The following is a 20,234-nucleotide window of genomic DNA, read 5'->3' as shown; positions in this document are numbered from 1 at the left end:
ATATTAAATGCCGTTGACGGGGGGACATCCGTCACGTCGTTGATCAATAAGATTTGCCACGGACGATAGATCGCGTACGAAAAAGCGGAAAAATCCCGTCGACGTATTAAAGTGACATGTCCTCAAATTTGATTTCTGACGAAGCCAACAATAATTGTCAATCGTTCGCGATCGAACCGGCGAGTAGTATAGACGAGAAGACCTATCTATCTACACGTAGCACAGAAACACATCCTGCAAACGCGCTCGATCTTTCCCGAATTTTTTTTTTTACCGCAATTAATCATTCCGCCGATTAACGTAATCAATCTAGATGTCAACGCGTCATTTCGCGTCCCGTCAATGCTTTCGCTTTTTTTTTTTCTTTTTCTTTTGTACTCGTACATGGAAAACGTCATCGCGAGGAAGAGAGGTTGCCTGGGAAATTGGTTTCGCGAGAGAGAATGGCTCGACCGGTGACTTTGGAGTCGAAGTTTGGAAATGCTTTGTTCCCGCTAAAAAAGGTGTTTGAAAAAGAGGTGGGCTCCGCGCCGATCGATATATCAGCTTGACTCTCATCCCCTCCTGTCCTCTCCCCCCCTCCCCTATTCCCGGGATGATGTTTCTCCCAGATATCGGTGTGAACAAATATATTCGATATATAGCGAGTATATTCATTGATAACGCGATTCTCTCGCTTGTGCCGAAGCTTTTATGACATGAGATTAATCTCTATCTCTCGAATCGCGAAATTCTTGTAAGGATTAAAATGTGCAAAATAATAACTCAGTTAATTAAACATTGATGGACTGCAATTAAATCGTCACGCATCGACTTTGTCGAATTTCTTGTACAATTGAATTATTTAATGACATGTTAATATATGCTTTTGTGTATCGCTTGAGTCTCGCTTCGCATGCCAAATCACGGATACGTAATTAACGTAATGAAACATGAAACTGGTGGAAGAAGTGCTTGAAGAGAACTAATGAATAGTGATTAGGAGCCTAACGCTCGCGACTCGCTTAAACAATCGAGCTCCGTGTTGCGGAAATTAAGGAAGATTTCCCAACGCGGCGGGTGGAAAATCCCGTTCCCGCGAATGAATCATCGTGGCGCAACGTTTCGTAAGCCGCGGCACGTAAAATTATCCGTGACCTTTCCTTTTCATCTATATCTCTCGCATTTATCGAATCGCCGCGCCGTAATCCCTTTGACGTTTCGCGCTTTCAAAAATTCTCTCCCTCTCCTCGCAGTCGCTCTCTCGGTTGAGCGATGTCAAGCGTCCGGTTACAGCGACGCGTTTACTTGTTGCATCGCAAAACTTGGAAATCTCTCGGCGCGGGCGGCCTCGTAAATTCACAATAACCCGCGGAATTAGCGCGTATCCCGATGTATCGCGACGCGTGCCCGTAATTGTACGCGAAATCATCCGCCGGGGATTAGACACTATCGGCGCGTATGCTCCGTGGTGATCTTCGCGGCATTTCGTGTCGAACGATAATGTAAAGTGGGATATCGGAGCAAAGTTGAAGTAAAATTGCAGTGATCGCACGCGACGAGCGCTTGTATAAATTCGAGAGTTTCAAAAGCAACAGATATTTACTTACTCGGACCGACGTCTGAGAAGCTTCATCGCTCTCATCTCGAACATTTGCGCACGCTACCCTTAACTCTCTCATCAGTTTTCTTGAATATTTCTTTTACCCACGATTTTCTTTTGACGGTACAACTTTTCCAATAACGGCCACCAATATCAACGCCTCGATAACGAGTAACATCGTATCCCGAGAGTTGCAGGAAGACATTTTTTTTTTACGCGTAGAAATGACGTTCGCGGTCTTCGCGAAACTACAGAATTGCAAAATAGGTTTATTCTCGTTCTAGATTTATTATTATCGTGCAACAAACGACCATGCTTCTCTTTGAGGTCTTTATTATCAAGTAAGGAAAGCACTTGAAGAGGCGCAGTTATTGAAACTCGCGACGAGAGCCAATAGAGAAACAAATTTACTGAATTACTTTCAGACGCAAATGTCCTTTGAAGTCGGAAAGTGCCTTATTTTGCAGTTACGGAAATTTACAGACAATAGCTGCGATAATTATAACAATGGCGATATTTATTCAACATTACTGTACATAGGTATGACTACCTCATATTAAAATCATAATCGTATTTTTGTTCGGTGTGGAGTTCTCTTGACATTTAAAATACACGATTTTTTTTTGGGGGGGGAAGGGAGAATTAAATTATAATCGTAATTTTTTCTTTAAAAACTTCAAATTTTTCCACGTCCTCCTCACAATTTCATGCTCATTTCGGTTCCGCGAGCGCAATTAATTACGCAGCCTCGTTCCTTCCATTCCACGTCATCCGGTATTAACGGAAGTGTAACGTCAATCCCTGCCATTACGAACGTAATTATTTAGAAAAGCGTGCGCGCACAGTGGCGGCTTCTCCTACATATCTCGAATACGTCGAAAGCATCGCGCACATTCGGTATTCGTTTACGCACGCTTTTTCCGCACGTCGGCGTGTAGTCTGTCACCGGCAAAACGATGAGCCTATCTCGAGTGACGGAGGAAATTCGAGCGAGAAATTTCATCCGCGTCGGAAGCGTACGCAGTGTTTTGCAGCCGAGGAGGAAGCGTCTATCGATCAGCCTCGACCCGAAAAGGTAAGTGTAGGCGAGCACCATGGTTACCGTTATCTCCCTAGATCGTCTCTAACTTTTAATAAAATCAGCTGATTATATGTTCCGATGGCAGGTGACCTTGCATTTTCGTGGCAGCGTTTAACGAAATTTAAATAAATGGGTCAAATAAACACGTGTCCTCGGCCAATGTAAATTCTTTCTGTTTATTATAAATCAAACATGTGTTCCAATAACAATATTTATACAGGGCAGTTGTATTCAGTTTTATTCAATTGGAACGTCTGTACGAAATATCGCCATATCTACTGTTTCCTGTGTTTATATTTCGACGCATTCGGAATTTTGGGATTCAGGCGAATGCAAAAGGCGTATGTTACTATGCAACGGTGATTCGGATGCTGGGAAGGCGAAAGGGCATTTTGGCAAAGATTTGCATGAAGATGGAAGGCGATGCGGTTTGCGAATTAAATTGAATTTGCTTCCGGGGGAAAGAAAGAGAATGGAAGATTTAAGGCGCGCTGAAAGTAGTGCGCTTGGCAAACTGGCAACTTCGAATTAATGCAAATTAACATTTGCGCGACGTTACGCATGAAAATAAGAGACATAGCCGCGCAACACCAGAAACTATACACAATATATACACACATAGTGTACTGCGTATACAACTGTGCAAATGTCAGATAGGGGAGCCTAATTAACGTACCGGTGTACCTGTGCCACATGCCTCCATGAAGAATATGCGTGTTACACCCATTAATTATTAATTAGCGTCGCAATGTGGAAATTATAATGCACCGATACACATTAAAGATACTTGCACTTAAGGATGTATACATTATAATCTTTAAGGGTACGAAATTTGTTATCCTTTCTACGGTTAAATCTTAATTATATCTGACGGCGCCGTGAACTCTCCCGTCGTTGCATCACGAATGGAGTATCACGGCTGCATGAATTATTGAGTGAAAAAACGTTATTTGCGGGAAATTACATTCTAAGCACGATGCATGCTGAAGATTAAGAATCCAGTGCAAAAAAGCTGCGTAGTATCCTTTATCAGCGTTGTTTATGCGGGCGTAACTTCCCGGGTTTGTACAACGTGCATAAATATCTCCGTTAAACTCAGGCTGCAAGATTAAAAACTTTTTCCTCCCCCCGCCCTCCGCGCCCGCCACGCACACCGGCCGGCCGGGGCCCCCTTTCCGCATAAAATTCTAGCGAATTTACAATTAAATTTCACAACCGCGGTAATAAAGTAAATAACCGCCGCCACCTTTCTACGCAAATTGAACGCAAACGTTTTCTTCGGCGCGCGAGAGTAACGCGATTATCGCCCTATACATCGGTATATACACATCGGAAATGTACCGATTGTTGTTGAAGGGAAAGGATGGAGAAATAAAAGAAAGAAATCTCTCGAGGTTCCATCTTTCGTACGAGTAAGAATACCCGCGGGGGGGGGGGGAAAAAATCGATCTCTCGTCATTGGAATTATTTTACATGAGTACGCGCGCGCGCGCGCAACCGTTCGTAAAATAATAATTCCCTGAAATATCTCTGAAAAAGGGGGAGGGAGAGAGAAGATAGTCGCGGCGCGCGGGGGTGGCGGGGCGAGGAGGGGAGGGGAGGGCAAAGATCGATCTCTCGATGCTGTGCTGCGAGGGTTATTTCGCGTGGCGCGGGGGGCCGCGCTATCAGCTGCGTGCGCGAAATGTGGCAGGAATTCGAATCCGCCCTCCCCCCCTTCCTCCTCCTCCTTCTCCCCACCCCCCCCCTCTCTTCCCCGCCGAACTTCCTCCAGCGCGTTCGGTCCGCCGAGAGTTATACGATCAGCAGCCGGCCGTTGCTGCATCGGGGCTGCAGAAACGAGAAACGACAGCACCCCACGGGAAATTGTATCGACGCCGCGCCACCGCTCGCGAGCAAATCGATTTCTTTTTACAGTTTCGAGGAAGGAACAGCGATTATTGCGCAGCTGCCTCTCTCTCTCTCTCTTTTTCTCTCTTTCTCTCTTTCTCTCACGCGACTCGCGAGTTGGGACGAACGTGTGTCGCGACAGCGTGCTTCGAATTAGGAAACGAACTGTTCCTATTATATATATATATATATATATATATATATATATATATATATATATATATATATATATATATCTGCTTTAATTTACAAAGACTAATTTATATGATTATTTAATGGTAGAAAAAAAAACGTAACATAAATTGAGGACATTTGCTTGTCATATTTCTATAAAGATATAAAAATTTGTAATATACGTTTATATATCTATATATTTACATTAAAGAGTTGCGCTTGATAACAGCATCGATCTTTATTATCTACAGTTTGATAAAGGTAATAATCTCAACTATATGGGTATTCGCATTTTATTACTAACGCCTGTTCGGCAGCTTGTGCTGTGACTCGATGACGTAAGTCTGAGTCACCGTATGTATAGAGCGCACGTAAACACACATTGCCAATGTGACATAGTTGAGCGCTCGGCCATAATCCCAACGCTCCTCGTATCACACGATAACTTGATCAACTAGATTTACATTTCTCATTCCGGTAGTAGATTCTTAAAATTGATCACGTTCTTTAAGAGTGTTCGATTTATTGATATCTCTTAAATTTTAGTGAAAAAAAAAATTGTAATGCCTACAATTAATTAAAGATCATCGAAAGCGCGCGATCGTTAAAAGCTTAAATTCCATGATAATTAATACACGAGTCATAATCGTCAGTTGTAAAGCGCAAAATTGTGGATTTACGTGTACTAGATGTTTACTCTTCTCCGTTATGTAAAGATTTCTATAAGTCTTCTCGATGTTCTTATCAAACCTGCAAAAATCGTCCAAGTCAAACATCTCAGATGTTTAAATTATTATGACAAAATAATCAAAGGTTATCTGGTATATATTTTACGATGTGGAATTTTTGATAGAAATCAATTTTAGAATAGAAAATTACGACATCGTTTAACGCGCGATCGCGTAAATAACGATATCGCATACAAATACGGTACGTGAATATTTAAGTGCGAGCCGACAGTTCATTATGAAACCAAATAACGTATACAAACGGAAAGAACCTTTGACTAATGTAGCATCGCTAATTTAACGGAAAAGTAATAATGTGTCGTATTTTATTATTAGAGCCACAATTGCCGCCTCGTTTTCATGTTATTCGTATAATTAGCCGAGCTATCGTTTCAGCGAATAATTCGCATCTGCTACCGCAAATAGTTATTATATCGCAAATGAATGCAAAAATCGAACGATTAGCCGCGAAATTATTTGTCGAAGAATCGCATAGAGGCTCTAAATTTTCCGTAACTTTAATTACTTTTATTGCACTTTCGTGATTCATTAATTTAGTGGATAATTAAACTTTCTGTCTCTCTTTCTCTTTTTGTCTGTTTAAATCAAGGACTGTTTCGAATATGAGGAGAGAAGAGAAAATAATTTATCTGATGTAATAATGTACTTTAATTTTATTTTAGGAAAATTATAATTTACAACTTAAAATTTTTTTTTTTTTTTTTTTTAATTTTTCTAGTTAATGATGTTTTGATTTGCACTTTGAATGTAGATACATATCTCCCGATACATCATGATATGTCACTTTAAATCAGAGTATTTGCATATTTGTAAGATTTATTGATGTCGTTATTAACAGGAATATAATTAGTTTTTTTTATGAAAATTTATAATATAATAAAAATTTATAAAAATTTATAAATTTTATAAAAATTAAATTTATAAAAATTTATAAATTCTATAAAAATTAAATTTATAAAAATTTATAAATTTTATAAAAATTAAATTTATAAAAATTTATAAATTTTATAAAAATTAAATTTATAAAAATTTATAAATTCTATAAAAATTAAATTTATAAAAATTTATAAATTTTATAAAAATTAAATTTATAAAAATTTATAAATTTTATAAAAATTAAATTTATAAAAATTTATAAATTTTATAAAAATTAAATTTATAAAAATTTATAAATTTTATAATCAGAAAGTTAATAAAAGCGTGATATTTATATTAGAAAATCATAGATGTTTCTTTATGCAGGCTGCGATTCGTATGTAAGCTCGGACTTATCCATAGTGCATAGACGCGCGTGCGCGACTCAATCGGGCTGGGGAAGGCATTATGCTAGGCAGTCAGGCTCTAGCACGCTTTGTCATTATTCGTGAGAACCCTATCAATTCGACTGGAAGATTGAATAAGAGGAAAAACACGGTGCGATGAGGCGCGCCTCTTTTCATCGTTATCGAGAGACTGACAAAAGATATTTGCGAAAAGGAGGAAGAAAAACACACACACACACACGCACACATTGTCCCATCTAAATTGAATCTCTCTCTCTCTCTCTCTCTCTCTTTCTTTTTCTCGCCTGCGCTATCATTTGCGTTTCCTCGATCTATCCGAGAGTCGATGGAGAGAGACTCTTATTACAGTTCTATCTCATGAATTGTCACATATGTATACACGACGATGACTTGCCCCGCGTATCCGATCCGATTTTCAATTCGCCCGATCGTTCGCTTAATTTTCGCCGGCTTTTATTAGAACTTTTAACCTCCTCGACTTGCACGCGCGCGATTATCGCAAACGACGGAGTCACGCGAAATTAATCGAATCGAATCGAATTCCAGAACGTAATATGCAGGATTCTCCGTAAGAGACGAAAAAAAAAAGAAAAAAAAAAAAACGTCTCATCAAGGGAGAGAACATTTGATCTATCGAAATTTTTCCGTTCCATTCATGAACGTGATTTTATCATGTAACGCGTTACTGTTTTTCCAATCGATCGTATTAAAAATCGAACATCAAACACGGAATTGCGGGAGATTTATTCTCCAATTTCTTTTACTTTCGGCTTTGAAAACATCGAAGTACAATTAATCAAAACACATGTGAAAAAACAGACTTATAAATTACAGTTGTGTACATTTTTATTAAAAAAAATTGGTAAAATTTCACACACGAATTGCAATCGTGAAAGCGATCCAATATATAAGAGACAGAATGTTGAAAATTTATAACGCGTGTTGTCGATAGAGAGAAAAAAAAAAAAACATATTTATATTGGGAAATATCAAGTGCATTATTAACTTACAACTCAAATAATTGTAATGGATCGCGCACGTGTGTGCAAGTGGCTATTGGCTTTTCTTTGCCACTTTATTTATTAACGACATTTGTTGGCGCGCGATTGACGGTAGTAAATTTACATCACTGGCTACTTTGATTTATGCAATTTCATATACATTATATCGAAATAATATAGATTGGATTATACGATAAAATGTCTAATTATGTATATCGATGAGTATTACCGATCAAATTAAATAAATACGATATTTTACGCATCATTAGATATAATAGATAATTTAATAATTCAATTGCTACGTTACATATGTTGTTAATGAAGATACTGAGAGAGAATTCCTGTTTTTATTCATTTAATTTGAGAACAATAATTCCAAATATAATTGTCACAATTACTGAATTATCGCATCGCTCTTCTATCTCTGAACATCATTTATCGATTCCAAAAATTCTGCAAAAGAAATATATAATAGCGGATGTGATTAAATGCATATATCGAGATGTTGTTTAAGCTGTGGAGTCCACGAGACGAAACCCCGTATAATGTATTCATATAAGGGAAAAGACCAGTATACATCGTGATCGATAAATGCTTCTTGAGAGTGCAAGAGAGAACAAGTTGAAGAGGGAAGCGAGGAGAGATTCACAAGAGACGACGAGCAGATACGAAGGAGCTAGACGGTAACGTTCAACGGAGAAGATTGGCAATTTTCGCAAAATTAAGCGAATTGAATCGAATTATGTCGAGCCGATGACGTCAGCCTTGTAACTCGCTGAATTGGCGAGAAATGCAGCTCTCTCTCTCTCTCTCTCTCTCTCTCTCTCTCCGTCCCTCTTCATCTTTATCGCGCTCTCTCTTTCTGTCTCTTCCTTGACTCATTTGTCCCTTTAGTTCAACCTGTATTTATCATCCGCGAGAAGAGGTATCTTCCCTTGTAATTCCCATAACGGACAAATTTCTGTTTCGAACGCATCATCGACTCGCCATTTACGACGCGATGGACGCCAGTGGGTGACTGATTGACTCGGTTGATCTTAATTGCGCGTGAATCATTCGTCCTACATAATTGCACGGAGGAGTTATCGTCGTATGTTATGCTTATCACGTGCCACTGGCTTCTGTGCTGCTCCATTAAATACAAAAAAAAAACAGACATATACGGACGCATACAATTTCGCATCGCGAAGTCACGCGATCATCGTAAATACAGTGTGACTCTCTGTTAATGTTTACGATTTCCGTAAACCATTAGTTCCAAGTGGAACAAAGCAACCAACACGTGCTTGTTAAATATGTCGTAAGCGCGATAAAATTTAGAAAAAAAAAACAACGTTAAAAATTGAAGAAATGCTTTCAAAATTGTAGTTATTAAATATAATTTTAATTAAAATTTTGAGAAATACTTGAAACTTTTATTAATTATATTTTAATTCTAAAATTTACACAAAAGAAAATTCGAACTGACGTTGAGCTGATAGACAATTGCGACATTAAATACATCTCGTCCATCTTCAACGCTATGTTTCAAAGTCCTTGACCCAAACGTTCGGGACTTGCTCTGCCAATTGCGAAGATCAGAACGTGGAAGTACCTCGAGGAAAAGCGTTAATTACCTTTAAACCGCGACAGTTTACAATGTCATCAGCGTGGTGATCCTCTTGAGAGGCGGGGGCGACCTATGCAATGTCAATTAGCTCGGGTATAATAATGTTTACGGCTCTTGCGCGCGGCAAGAAGACGAACAATCCTCCCGCCGCTCTTCCGATGGGAGGAGGCACGGGAGGACAATAAAGAGTTTTACGACGAAGAATCTCCGAGGAGCGATCTCGCTCGATGTTCGTGCAAGACCGGAGTCGTGAGCAAAACCGAGAGCGTGGCTAATAAGGGGGAAGCATGACGAAAGAATGTGATTGATAGTTCAATCATTTCTCGAGCCTGAACTATCAGACTCCGATAATCTAAGTCGTTTTCACGCTTATCGATAGTGTGGATGGTGTTGCTTGGGATAAGAAATCGGTGCGCAAGGTCCTCTCACAGTATTTTATACATCCGCGATATATAGATGTACTTTAGAGATTATTAATCGTATTTGGCGAGAGTATCGTAGAGTATTTTTGTAAGAAGATGTAGAATATTTTTCTTTTATTATTCGGAGAAAAATTGTAGAACAAATAAAGAGCGCGACATAGAAGAGAAACTGTTGTAAGCCTGTGGGTAACGTTGCTAAATCTCTCGCCGCTTCATATTGCGGCCTTTATGACAATCCTCGCCCACACGGGTTACGAAAGCAAGACCGCAGTACGCGGCGTCCAGGAGTTGAAACCCGAGACTCCACCACATCCGCCCCGTACAGAGTTGATCTGACTTTCTGATCTTCTCGTGTATATTTGAGCCTTAAGATGTATACTAAGAAGCACAAGAAAATATATACGCGCAATAAAATACAATCTTTGTGAAATAAAAAAAATATTAAATTCTCTCATCTTAAACACGAGTGATATTTTAATATTTATTTAAATATTAGACAATGTTTTTTTTTTTGCCTTGAAAATTAATTACATAAAAATATAAATTCGAGAACGTATGGCAAAAGATTGTTGAAGATCATTAAGCTTAAACAATTTTTTCTATTTTTAAAGCTAATTTTCTCCAAGATAAAACCTCGTAGGAAACAATTTTGTTCTACATTTTAAACTAATTTTTTCATGTAATATCATTGTCCTTCCGGTTGTAGCAGCACTTACGGGACATTGTATATAGCGTGATTAGACTGTCGAGACAAGTATTATGAGAGTTATGTACCGCGGGACAAATATGCGTTTTACTGGTCCACGGGGATATACATATTATAATACGTATATCTCCCTTTAGGATTAAGGCGGCAACGCACACTATCGTGCTTTAGAAGGAGATATCGATAGCGAAGCAGATTCCCTCGGAATTTCGTTGCAACTTTACGGGCACAATTTGGGACATAAAATCGGAGAAAGCGGACGTTTAAATAATACAGACACTTAAAGATTTTTGTTTCTGTTGCGAATATTAATTGTTAAAATTTTCTCCCTAAATCTTTAGCTCGCGTCAAGATAGTTCTCTGTGTTCGATCATGTTATTTTCACGAAGATTACGAACGCTTAACGTTAAATATATTTATGCGTGTGTTGAGAAAAAATTGATTGCACTCTATTGACGAAAGAAACTGCGATTACACAAAGTATTACGGTAGAAATATGGACAAGAAAAGCTCGCAGAAGTCATTCCGGATATGACAGACGATCCAGAGCATCTCGCGTATGAGGGGCGGCAAGCATTCCTCGAGGATATTCGAAGCCATGAAAAAGAAAAAGTCCGGTGGTGAGGGGGAGTCTCTCTCCGAGATGCTAGAGGAACAAGGAAGCAAAGTGGAGCGAAGGATATCGCGAGGGAGCGGAATAAAGGCTCTCGCTAACGATCGAGTGAGTGCACGAGAAAAAGGGAGACAGAGAGAGAGAGAGAGAGAGAGAGAGAGAAAAGGAAAAGAAAGTAAGGAATAGCATAAGAAGGTGCGGGAAAGGAAGCGCACGATGAAGGTTTTACTGCCGCGGTTATGCTCGTCGGTTCGTGCAATTTCGATGTATCTGAATCAGGGGAGGAGCTCTATCTAGACGAACCCGATACAATGAATTCGCATCTACCTACTCATCTCGGTCTCATCAGGCGTGGGGGTGAGGGGTGGGAAAGGACACGGATCCATAAAAATGCCGCTAACGACGCGGCCCTTGATAGAGTCTCTCGCTCTCGCGTAACAAAGATTTTTTTTTGCGAAAGGAGAGGATAAAAGTACATAGCGTTTGACGTACAGGGGCCTGACATCGCGACGGAAACAATCGTCCCCGTATTAGCAAAACATCGTGCGATATGCCCGTTAACCCTTTCGGTTTTTCTCTCCTCCTTCATCTTGCCGGCTGACGACCCGATGGTCCATCACACTCAGATACCAGATCTTCGCGTTTTATAATTTGATTCGGCGAATTATAATTGATTCGAGAGCCGCTCGATGAACGATTTCAATTCTCTACGAGCTTACGCAACGCTCGAATTATTATTTAAAAAAAGTAGTAGATATCAAATTCTCTCAACAAATTTATCATCTCGACGATAGCTCGGAAAGTATCTCGGAAAACAATGCGCGCCCTGCTTTACTTAACGACGCAGAGATCGATATCCTTTCCGCGGAAATTGCCATTTGATATAGTCGTCTCTAATAGCGCTTGCGAAAGGAGTGTAACACTCGTTCTCCAATTACTAAAGTGACACACACGCCATAAGCTACAACCGCACCCACAGCGTGTATGCACTCTCGTTATAAAAACACAGCGTACCGTGAATTGCGAAGCTACACCCGTTTCATCGTAAATAATGACGCGATAATGCTTACATTGTTTAAGAATAGACGGTTCGCGGACGTTTTCAAGACAGCTCGGATTGTCTGTCTCGTTAACGCCGATAAAGAGCGACGAAATAGAGAAAGAGAGAGAGAGAGAGAGAAAAACAGTCGACACTTAGATCCGTAGCGGCTGTGAGATATTCCATTCTTATGCGGTTGAGGCACAAAGGCAACGGATAAGCTTACGTTATGCATGAAACGCGGGGGACGAAGACACGTGGAAGCGGGAGGGGGAACGGACAGGAGGTATAAAAAGGAACGCGGGGAAACTAATTCGTGAAGAGGGAGAAGGAAAGAGAGTGACAGGAAGAGGAGTGTACCGAGTTACAAGGTGCGCAGTTGAAGCAGATTGGACGGGGGACCGGGAACGGGGGCGAGAGGGGAGAGTGTTAACGATATGTACACACACACACACACACACACACACAAGCAGGCCGAAAGGAAGGGAAAACACCGAGGAAAACAAAACGTGGAAGGGGGTGGGGGGGGGAGGGAGTTGCCGAAGAAGGAACTCCGTACTGAAATGTGTCTCGGTTCCTCTCAACGATTCTCAATCATCCTGTTTACTCGCCTCTCGTTTTCCCTTCCCTCAATGCCGACCGTTTGTGTCCGTACCTCTTTTCCGTCTCTCCCTTCCCTCCCCTCTACCTATCCTCTTTCGCCCTCTCTACCTTCCCCCCCCCCTCTTCGTCTACTACTCCATCCCCTCCGTCTCTGTCTCCCAGTGTCAGTCTCTTTTGTTCGTCGCGCACGCACCGATGCGGAACAAGCATTGTTCTAAAATTGTTTCACCTGCTCGCACCTCCCCCGCGCGCCAGGCCCCCGTATTCGTTACACGGTATTCTTAATGGCCGAGAGTTTTTTTGCCTCGTGAAGTAGCAATAAAATGTTGTGACTAATACTTAATAGGCCATGCTCATTACACTACGAAATTCAAGGTAAATGGAAAATCCTACGCGATTTTCGGTGCTGTTCGTACCTTGACATTTTTGTTAAAGAAATATTTAAATTTTGATCTATAAAAGAGAGAGAGAGAGAGAGAGAGAGAGAGAGAGAGAGAAGAAGAGAGCTTCTCATACGTACGAAATGTGGAGAACCTGCAGACGTTTTGCAGAGAATCGCAGAGAGACTACAAGAACATAAATAAAGATGATTTATTTATATATGATATATTTATTGATTAGTTTGAACAATTATATAACCACCGACGTGAAATTGTCATGTTAATTGATACGGTTTAGACCTCGGTTGTGATATGACAAGCGGAGCCTCGCTTGCAACGACGCCTTACGTAATGCCTATTCTCACGATATGGCTCGCGGAACGGAATAAAGCTACTATCTGTTCACGTCTTCGCCTCGTTTCCTCTTGCGGGAGAGCTGTATCCCTTTCGACTCGCTTAACGATGATTCATAAAGGAGGTCGCGCCTAGTTCTCGGCGGACAAATTCGAGATGGAGATCTACCTACGCACGAAGCGTCGAGAATGATACGAGCCTCCTCGCATTACGAGGTCGCAGGAAATGTATTTCATAGAGAGATGAAGATGTGAAAATCGACGCGTTTTTTTTTTTTTTTTTTCGCAATTAAATTATACAAATGTACATATATATTATGTAATAAAATATTTATTATTATTATTATTATTATACAATTCTATAATCATTTTATAATTAATAATTATTGATAATAAGCAACAATTTTATATAATTGGCTTTAACTCTCTCATCGGTTTTTTTTTCAGGCGTAAAACTAATAAATTCTCGATTATCCCGCGCAATACAATCGGATTAATATATATTTGCGTGTGTGACAACAGTAGTAAAATAGACTAGGTTTTGTCAGAATACCGATTCCAGTATAAAGCGCAGGTTTATTGCAGTCGATAATATGAAACCTTGACATTTTACTCAAAATACACATCGATTCGGCTCGCATTATTTTATTGAAGCTCTCGTCCACAAAAAGCCAGGCGACTGGGCTGAGTTTTCTCATAAATTGCGTGTGGGATGGACAACGTCTCATTATCATATATCCTTCTTATAATACACTCTTGTGATTAACATATTTGAAAAAATGTTTGATAATAGTAACATACTTTATACGTCAAGTATATTTTTTGATAATTGAGTTTGATAAAAAATCCTATATGAATTTTTGCTTCAAATAAATCTCATAATACATAAGCTCAAATAGCTCCACCTAATTGATTTTATTATTAATTCATAATTGGTTTTAGTAATCTCTATTATTAATTACTCAATAATACGATTACGTCAATCTCCAGCATCCTCGGAATCGCCTTTAATATCTTTACATTGATTTACATAAAAACCTAGGTTTTCGGGAAAAAACTTCAAGACTTAATCAACTTAAATAATTCAATGACATATATATATATATATATGTACGGCTGAATGTCTCCACAGAGTAATGGCATTATCGTAATATTTTAATTTAAGGCGATTGTCTCGTGTCCAATTGAACCAATATATGTCCAGTCTCCTAGAGCAAGCATTCTTCGTGTGCTCCGAGAGAAATGAAAGCGCCGATGTTTCTAAGCGAGGGGGATGTGGGAGGCTGGAAGAAGGCGGGGAGGCAGCAAGAGGCATGAGGCAAGCTCCCATCGAGTGACTAACGATCCTCGTGACTAACGCTCTTGTCTATCGGCGCCGCTAATTCGCCGTTTCTCGCGCGTCGAGTGATTCACGGGGGTCCATGAGCGTAACGAGAAGGAATCGCTCTCGTCACGGTAACACAGAGCTCGCATTATGTTCTTTCGCCCGATCGCTCTCGTTACGATTCGTCCGGTTTACAGAGTCGCCCATTGTCGTTCCCGTCCCGTGGTGTATTTTAAGCGCGCTTCCTGGACGACGAATCGATCGTAACGGCATCGACAGAATCGTGCGTTTTACGAAACGAATCCGTCTCCCTTTCGTGATGAAATCGACGAGGGAAAGAGAGTTGCTTTTTAAATAAATCTTGGCGTAGAGAATTAATCGGAGACTGTAGGTATGTATGTGCGTCTGTCTTTGTATAAAATATGTATTAGGAATTATCATATATCCGCATTGAAATATTCGGAGCATCTTACAAATGCAATAATATAACAAAATAAATCTCATAATAATAAAATTAAATTAATAATAAAATAAAAAAATAAAATAAAATAAAATAATAAAATAAAAAAATAATTTCCGAGATAAGTATTTAACATATCTGTATTCGATTGGTGGGGCGGAGGATGTCGCGATGCTTCCTGAGAATTCAAATTCCGCCGCTTCAAGTGAATCAACAATCGCGCGCGATTATGCGATCCGATTGAAGGGATTAAGGGGTTCCTCGGGGTCGCGAATATTAACGTACCGACAGTATCGGTATAATCGCCGTTTCATTCATCGCTCAGAAACGGCTCCATTCATCTCGGCTTCCTTCATTTTTTTTTTTTTTTCGCCCCTCTTTCAGCGGCGAAGTTTGGAGAATAGAAATTCATTAAAATCCTTCTCATTCGCGCCGCGTACACCGGCGTGCGTTTAAGCACTCGTATAAGCGTGTCCTTGACGAGTCGGATATTCCCTCTCTCGTCGGGGATTCACGGCGAGTGTAACGGCACAAAAGAAGGGAAAAGCGTAACGATACGTGGGCGAGGAGATTTGCTTCTGCGCGCGTGTGGCAGCGACGAGTGCGTGTCGCACGAGGAAGTAAATGGCCACACACCCACACGTACAAAGCACACACGTACGGTGCGTATCTCTCCGTGGATGTCCATTAAACAGGCGTATCACGCCTCGCTCGCGATTACGCGTTGCGTAACGCGATGTGATAGACGCGCGCGCAGAGATGCGTTTATCTCCGTGGCACGGAGAGTAACGCACATGCCAAAGAGAGAGTACTCAGATGCGTGTACCCGAAAGCTCTTCGATTAAGATAATAAAAATAATAAAAAAATAAAATATTGTCTTTAAATGGGATTATATATAGACGTCCCGAGTGTGTCATGAAGAGCTAGCTCGAAATTTATGGCTCGTTGATCGTTGAAGAAAGAAAGCACAGTTTTGCTATTTTCCATTTTGTCCTTGGCATGGCCGATTTGCATTCTGCGGGAAAGGCAGGATTTTCTTAAGAGCCGCAGCAACCGGAGAAGTGCGGGCGTTTTATCGTGCCAAATCCGATCCTGGATGTAACCCTATCGGCCGATATTCGCTTACTCGACGCCCTTGGCGATAACGCCGTGCTTTCTTTCGTTCCGCAATTGCGCGTCGTTGCCTATCCTTTTACCGCCGGTTGTGTTCCGAGTGTCTACTTTCGTAACTCTACTATCTCGAGAGTTTGAGTAAAGGGGTGAACCGAGGAGAAAGGAAAGGGGGATAGGATGCGCGTTTATGTACTCGAAAAGTGATCGTTTTCACTGTGTCTTGGCGTACGAAATCAATAATCTCGGCATTGAACTGCTCTAAGGAGACTAGAATGTAAGATGCTTTTGAATAAGTAATGCAAATAAGAATGGAATGTGATGAACAGATTTCAATTTGAATAGCATTTTAACAAACTTTTAAAGAGCTCGTCATAATTTTTTTTCCCCGCGCGAAAACTTCACTACGCGCACACGTGGTGCTTTTATTTCCTAAACTTTTAGTATAATAGGAATTAAGACTTAAATTTTCTCATTCTTTCTCTCTCTCTCTCTCTCTCTCTCTCTGAAAAAAAAGTTTCATTCGTAATAAATATAAAATCTACAAAATATACTTTCATTTCAATTCACGTAACTATATTTTCGTACTTTCGTGCAATTAAAACTTTTTGTATGGCTTAAGATTAAAATTACTTAAGTTTTATTATTAAGCGCTCATCCAGTATATTCCATAGCGAAGCTCTGAACCTCATCTTAATCCTTTGTGCACTCCTGTTTACGAGGAACGTCGTTTAATGGGTAAACGTAATACGATACTTTGCATCTAGATTCCGCGGTGCATTAAAGCACCATTACTTAATTTATTTCTCCCTAAACAAAAGTGCTCTAAAAATTTAACCAGTTCTTTATTTTGTACATATATTGTACTATTTTTACAGAAAAATCCTTGTGTCAATTTAATACTCGCTTATCTCACGAGAAATAAAAGTGATTATTATATTAATTAAATGAAATAATCAATTTTTTAAATTCTCATACATACATTTTTTTTTTTTATATACTTGAATTTATCTATTTATTTAAAATAATATTTAAACAAATAATAAAAACGCGCAGAGGAATACGCGGGAACAGAATTCGCGAAAATAGAAGACCCATTTCGATGAAATACGACGAATTCGATCCTACGCAGTAGGATACTCTGCAAAGGTAGTTGTTGAAGTTTACAAACTGCTGACAAGAATTTGCAGCGGAATTCAGTGTTGGCTAACAAGCTGTACAGCTTGTTGTAGGACCGCGAAAAACTCACGCTCGTCGTAAGTTCTCGAATTAGAATTCGTCCTTTCTTAGAAGCGGAACTGGAATTAACGCTTGAAACAAGATTGAAGGCGCAACTAAAAGTAGAATTAGAATCTGTCCCTTGAACTGAAATTGGCTTATATCCTTTCTGTGGCCGCGATTTGTAGACTGGAATTGAGTTTACCGAACTGACTTCCCGAAACGAGAGCCGCATATAAAGTATGCAAGCGTGTCATTTTCCTTCGATCGTGGAATAAATCGAGAAGTAACATTAATAAATTAATTAATAAAAGCCATTAAAAGTCACATTATACGATTCTTCGACTAAGCGAACCACACAGTATTTAAATATTGCTGAACAATAATGGTTCATCAAATAATCCAATAATTAATACGCGTTCTCATTCCAGCTCGTAATTTTTGCATTTTATATTACCGCGTTTCACGATACTAGTTTTTTTTTTTTGCTTTTAAATATATCTCAAAAAAACAGTTAAAAAAGGACACGTTTTTTCGGAATTGCTTTTTACTTGAAAGACATTAATTTTGTCCGCAATTTATTTTCCGATCCACATGGTACACAATCGTAAGCTTGTATCTCTGAAACATAAATGGACGACAGATAGGCGTTGCTGATGGTAACGCGAGGCTTACCGGGATATCGAAGGATAAACCTGGCTACGTACCGCAAAGCAATACTTTTCTGCGGAAAGCTACGAACGTAGAAAACCGCGGCGACGATACCGAGATACGGAACGGCAAACAATACTTTCCGGTCACACCCTTGCTGCGACTTTGTGTAACGCGTGATTCATGCGTATGTATTTATGTTTAACCTGGGTAGATCGTTGATATATATTCAGTCGTCGGCAACACGCGTACGTATTTTGCAGAGTGAGAGAGAGTGAATGAGTAGGCGGTGGAGCGTAAGATTTGTACTTAATATTAATTTGATTGTCGTTATTTTATTTGCCTTTCTCTCTGCTTCTCTCATTAAGCTCTCGCGGGGAACGCAACAGCAAAATGCCGAGTTCTGTCTTACATCTCTCGTTATATTGTGCGACTCAGAGACTGCCATTCATAATCTCCAAGCTCGCACAAAATTATTCGTTCGTACGAGTCGAGTTTAAGAGACCTTCGTTTAAGTGACATAACTTATTATTTGACGACACGCGATATATCATTTGGTAAATATTTGACGATGTTATTGCGATTGTGTATGTATATGTATAAGCTATACACTAGTCACGTACATGCAGGATATTTCGTAACTAGTGGTTACAACTGAAAAGATGATTCCATGTGGAAAAAAAAAAATAAGAATAAAAAAGTAGAATAAAATTTTTTCATATCAGCTTTTGTTCTCGAGAAAATTGACTTAAAAATTTTTTAAATTAATGCATTTCTAATTTCGGAGATTGAATAACTTTATATCATATGTTATCAAATTCTTCTCGATGACGGTTAATAGATAAATATAAAAATACAACGTTTCATTTAATACAACAATTCAATGTAGAAAAAATATCGTATTTTTTACACATATTTTTTTAATGATTACTAAGGAGATAAATTTGATAACGTATAATACACAATTGTTACAATTATAAAAATTTAAAAAAGCGTATGTTATGAATTTTTTTAAATTTGATTTTATCGAAAACAAAACCTCATGCGAAAAAAATTTATTCTATATATTTTCCATATATTCTTTCTATAGAATCATTATTTTCCCGATTGTATTCACCAATTACGAAGTAACGAAGTAACACTGTGTATACTCCGATAATCAAGCACAATGTGCCAAATCAATGTAACTATTTATTTGATATGCATTTAAGCTGTTATTTAGCAAACAAAGTGACAATGTGATAGTATAGGAGAAATATTGAAAATTTATACATACTTTTTTATAACCGATAATATTATTTTATAGATATATATATATTAATTCTGAATTAAATTCGTAGAATTAAACACATTCAAGTTTCTGTACATATATAAGTATATTTCAAATTGAAAAAAATTTCAATGTTTTCTCCATTTTACAAAATTTTCGTAAAAATAAATTTTTCACAATCGGTGATGAAAAATGGAACAGTAATGCAATGCGAAGGCAAGAGTTTTATAATATAATACAACGTGGGTGTTACATACAAGGACGCAACAAGCGTGTCATGTAATTCTAGATTATTACTGAAAGAAGAAAAATACCGATTGGCTTCGCGCACGTTATCTCAAACGGATACGGAACAATATGATTATTTCTAAGTAAGCTTAATTTTATTTTAAAATCGTCCGACCGTGATATGAATTTATACAACGTTAATATGAATCGTCAATTAAGCGCTCGCACAAATATCGATTTTATTTATTTTCCAATATATTTCGAATAATTTGATTTTTTTCATTCATATCTCATTATATAAACATTATCTTTCATATATCGTATATTAAAAAATCTCAAGATAGTTAAATGCTCACGCAACAACTTGTTCGCGTATAAACGACGCGATCACGTGAGATGATACGTCGTTACGTGTATTATGCGATTTCCCCTTTCATCCGGATACAAGTTGACGTACGACACGTCAGTTTAAATGGTCTCTTACAGC

Source organism: Cataglyphis hispanica, chromosome 14 (assembly GCF_021464435.1).
Source record: "Cataglyphis hispanica isolate Lineage 1 chromosome 14, ULB_Chis1_1.0, whole genome shotgun sequence".
NCBI lineage: Eukaryota > Metazoa > Arthropoda > Insecta > Hymenoptera > Formicidae > Cataglyphis > Cataglyphis hispanica.
Note: the sequence above shows the minus strand (reverse complement) of the source record.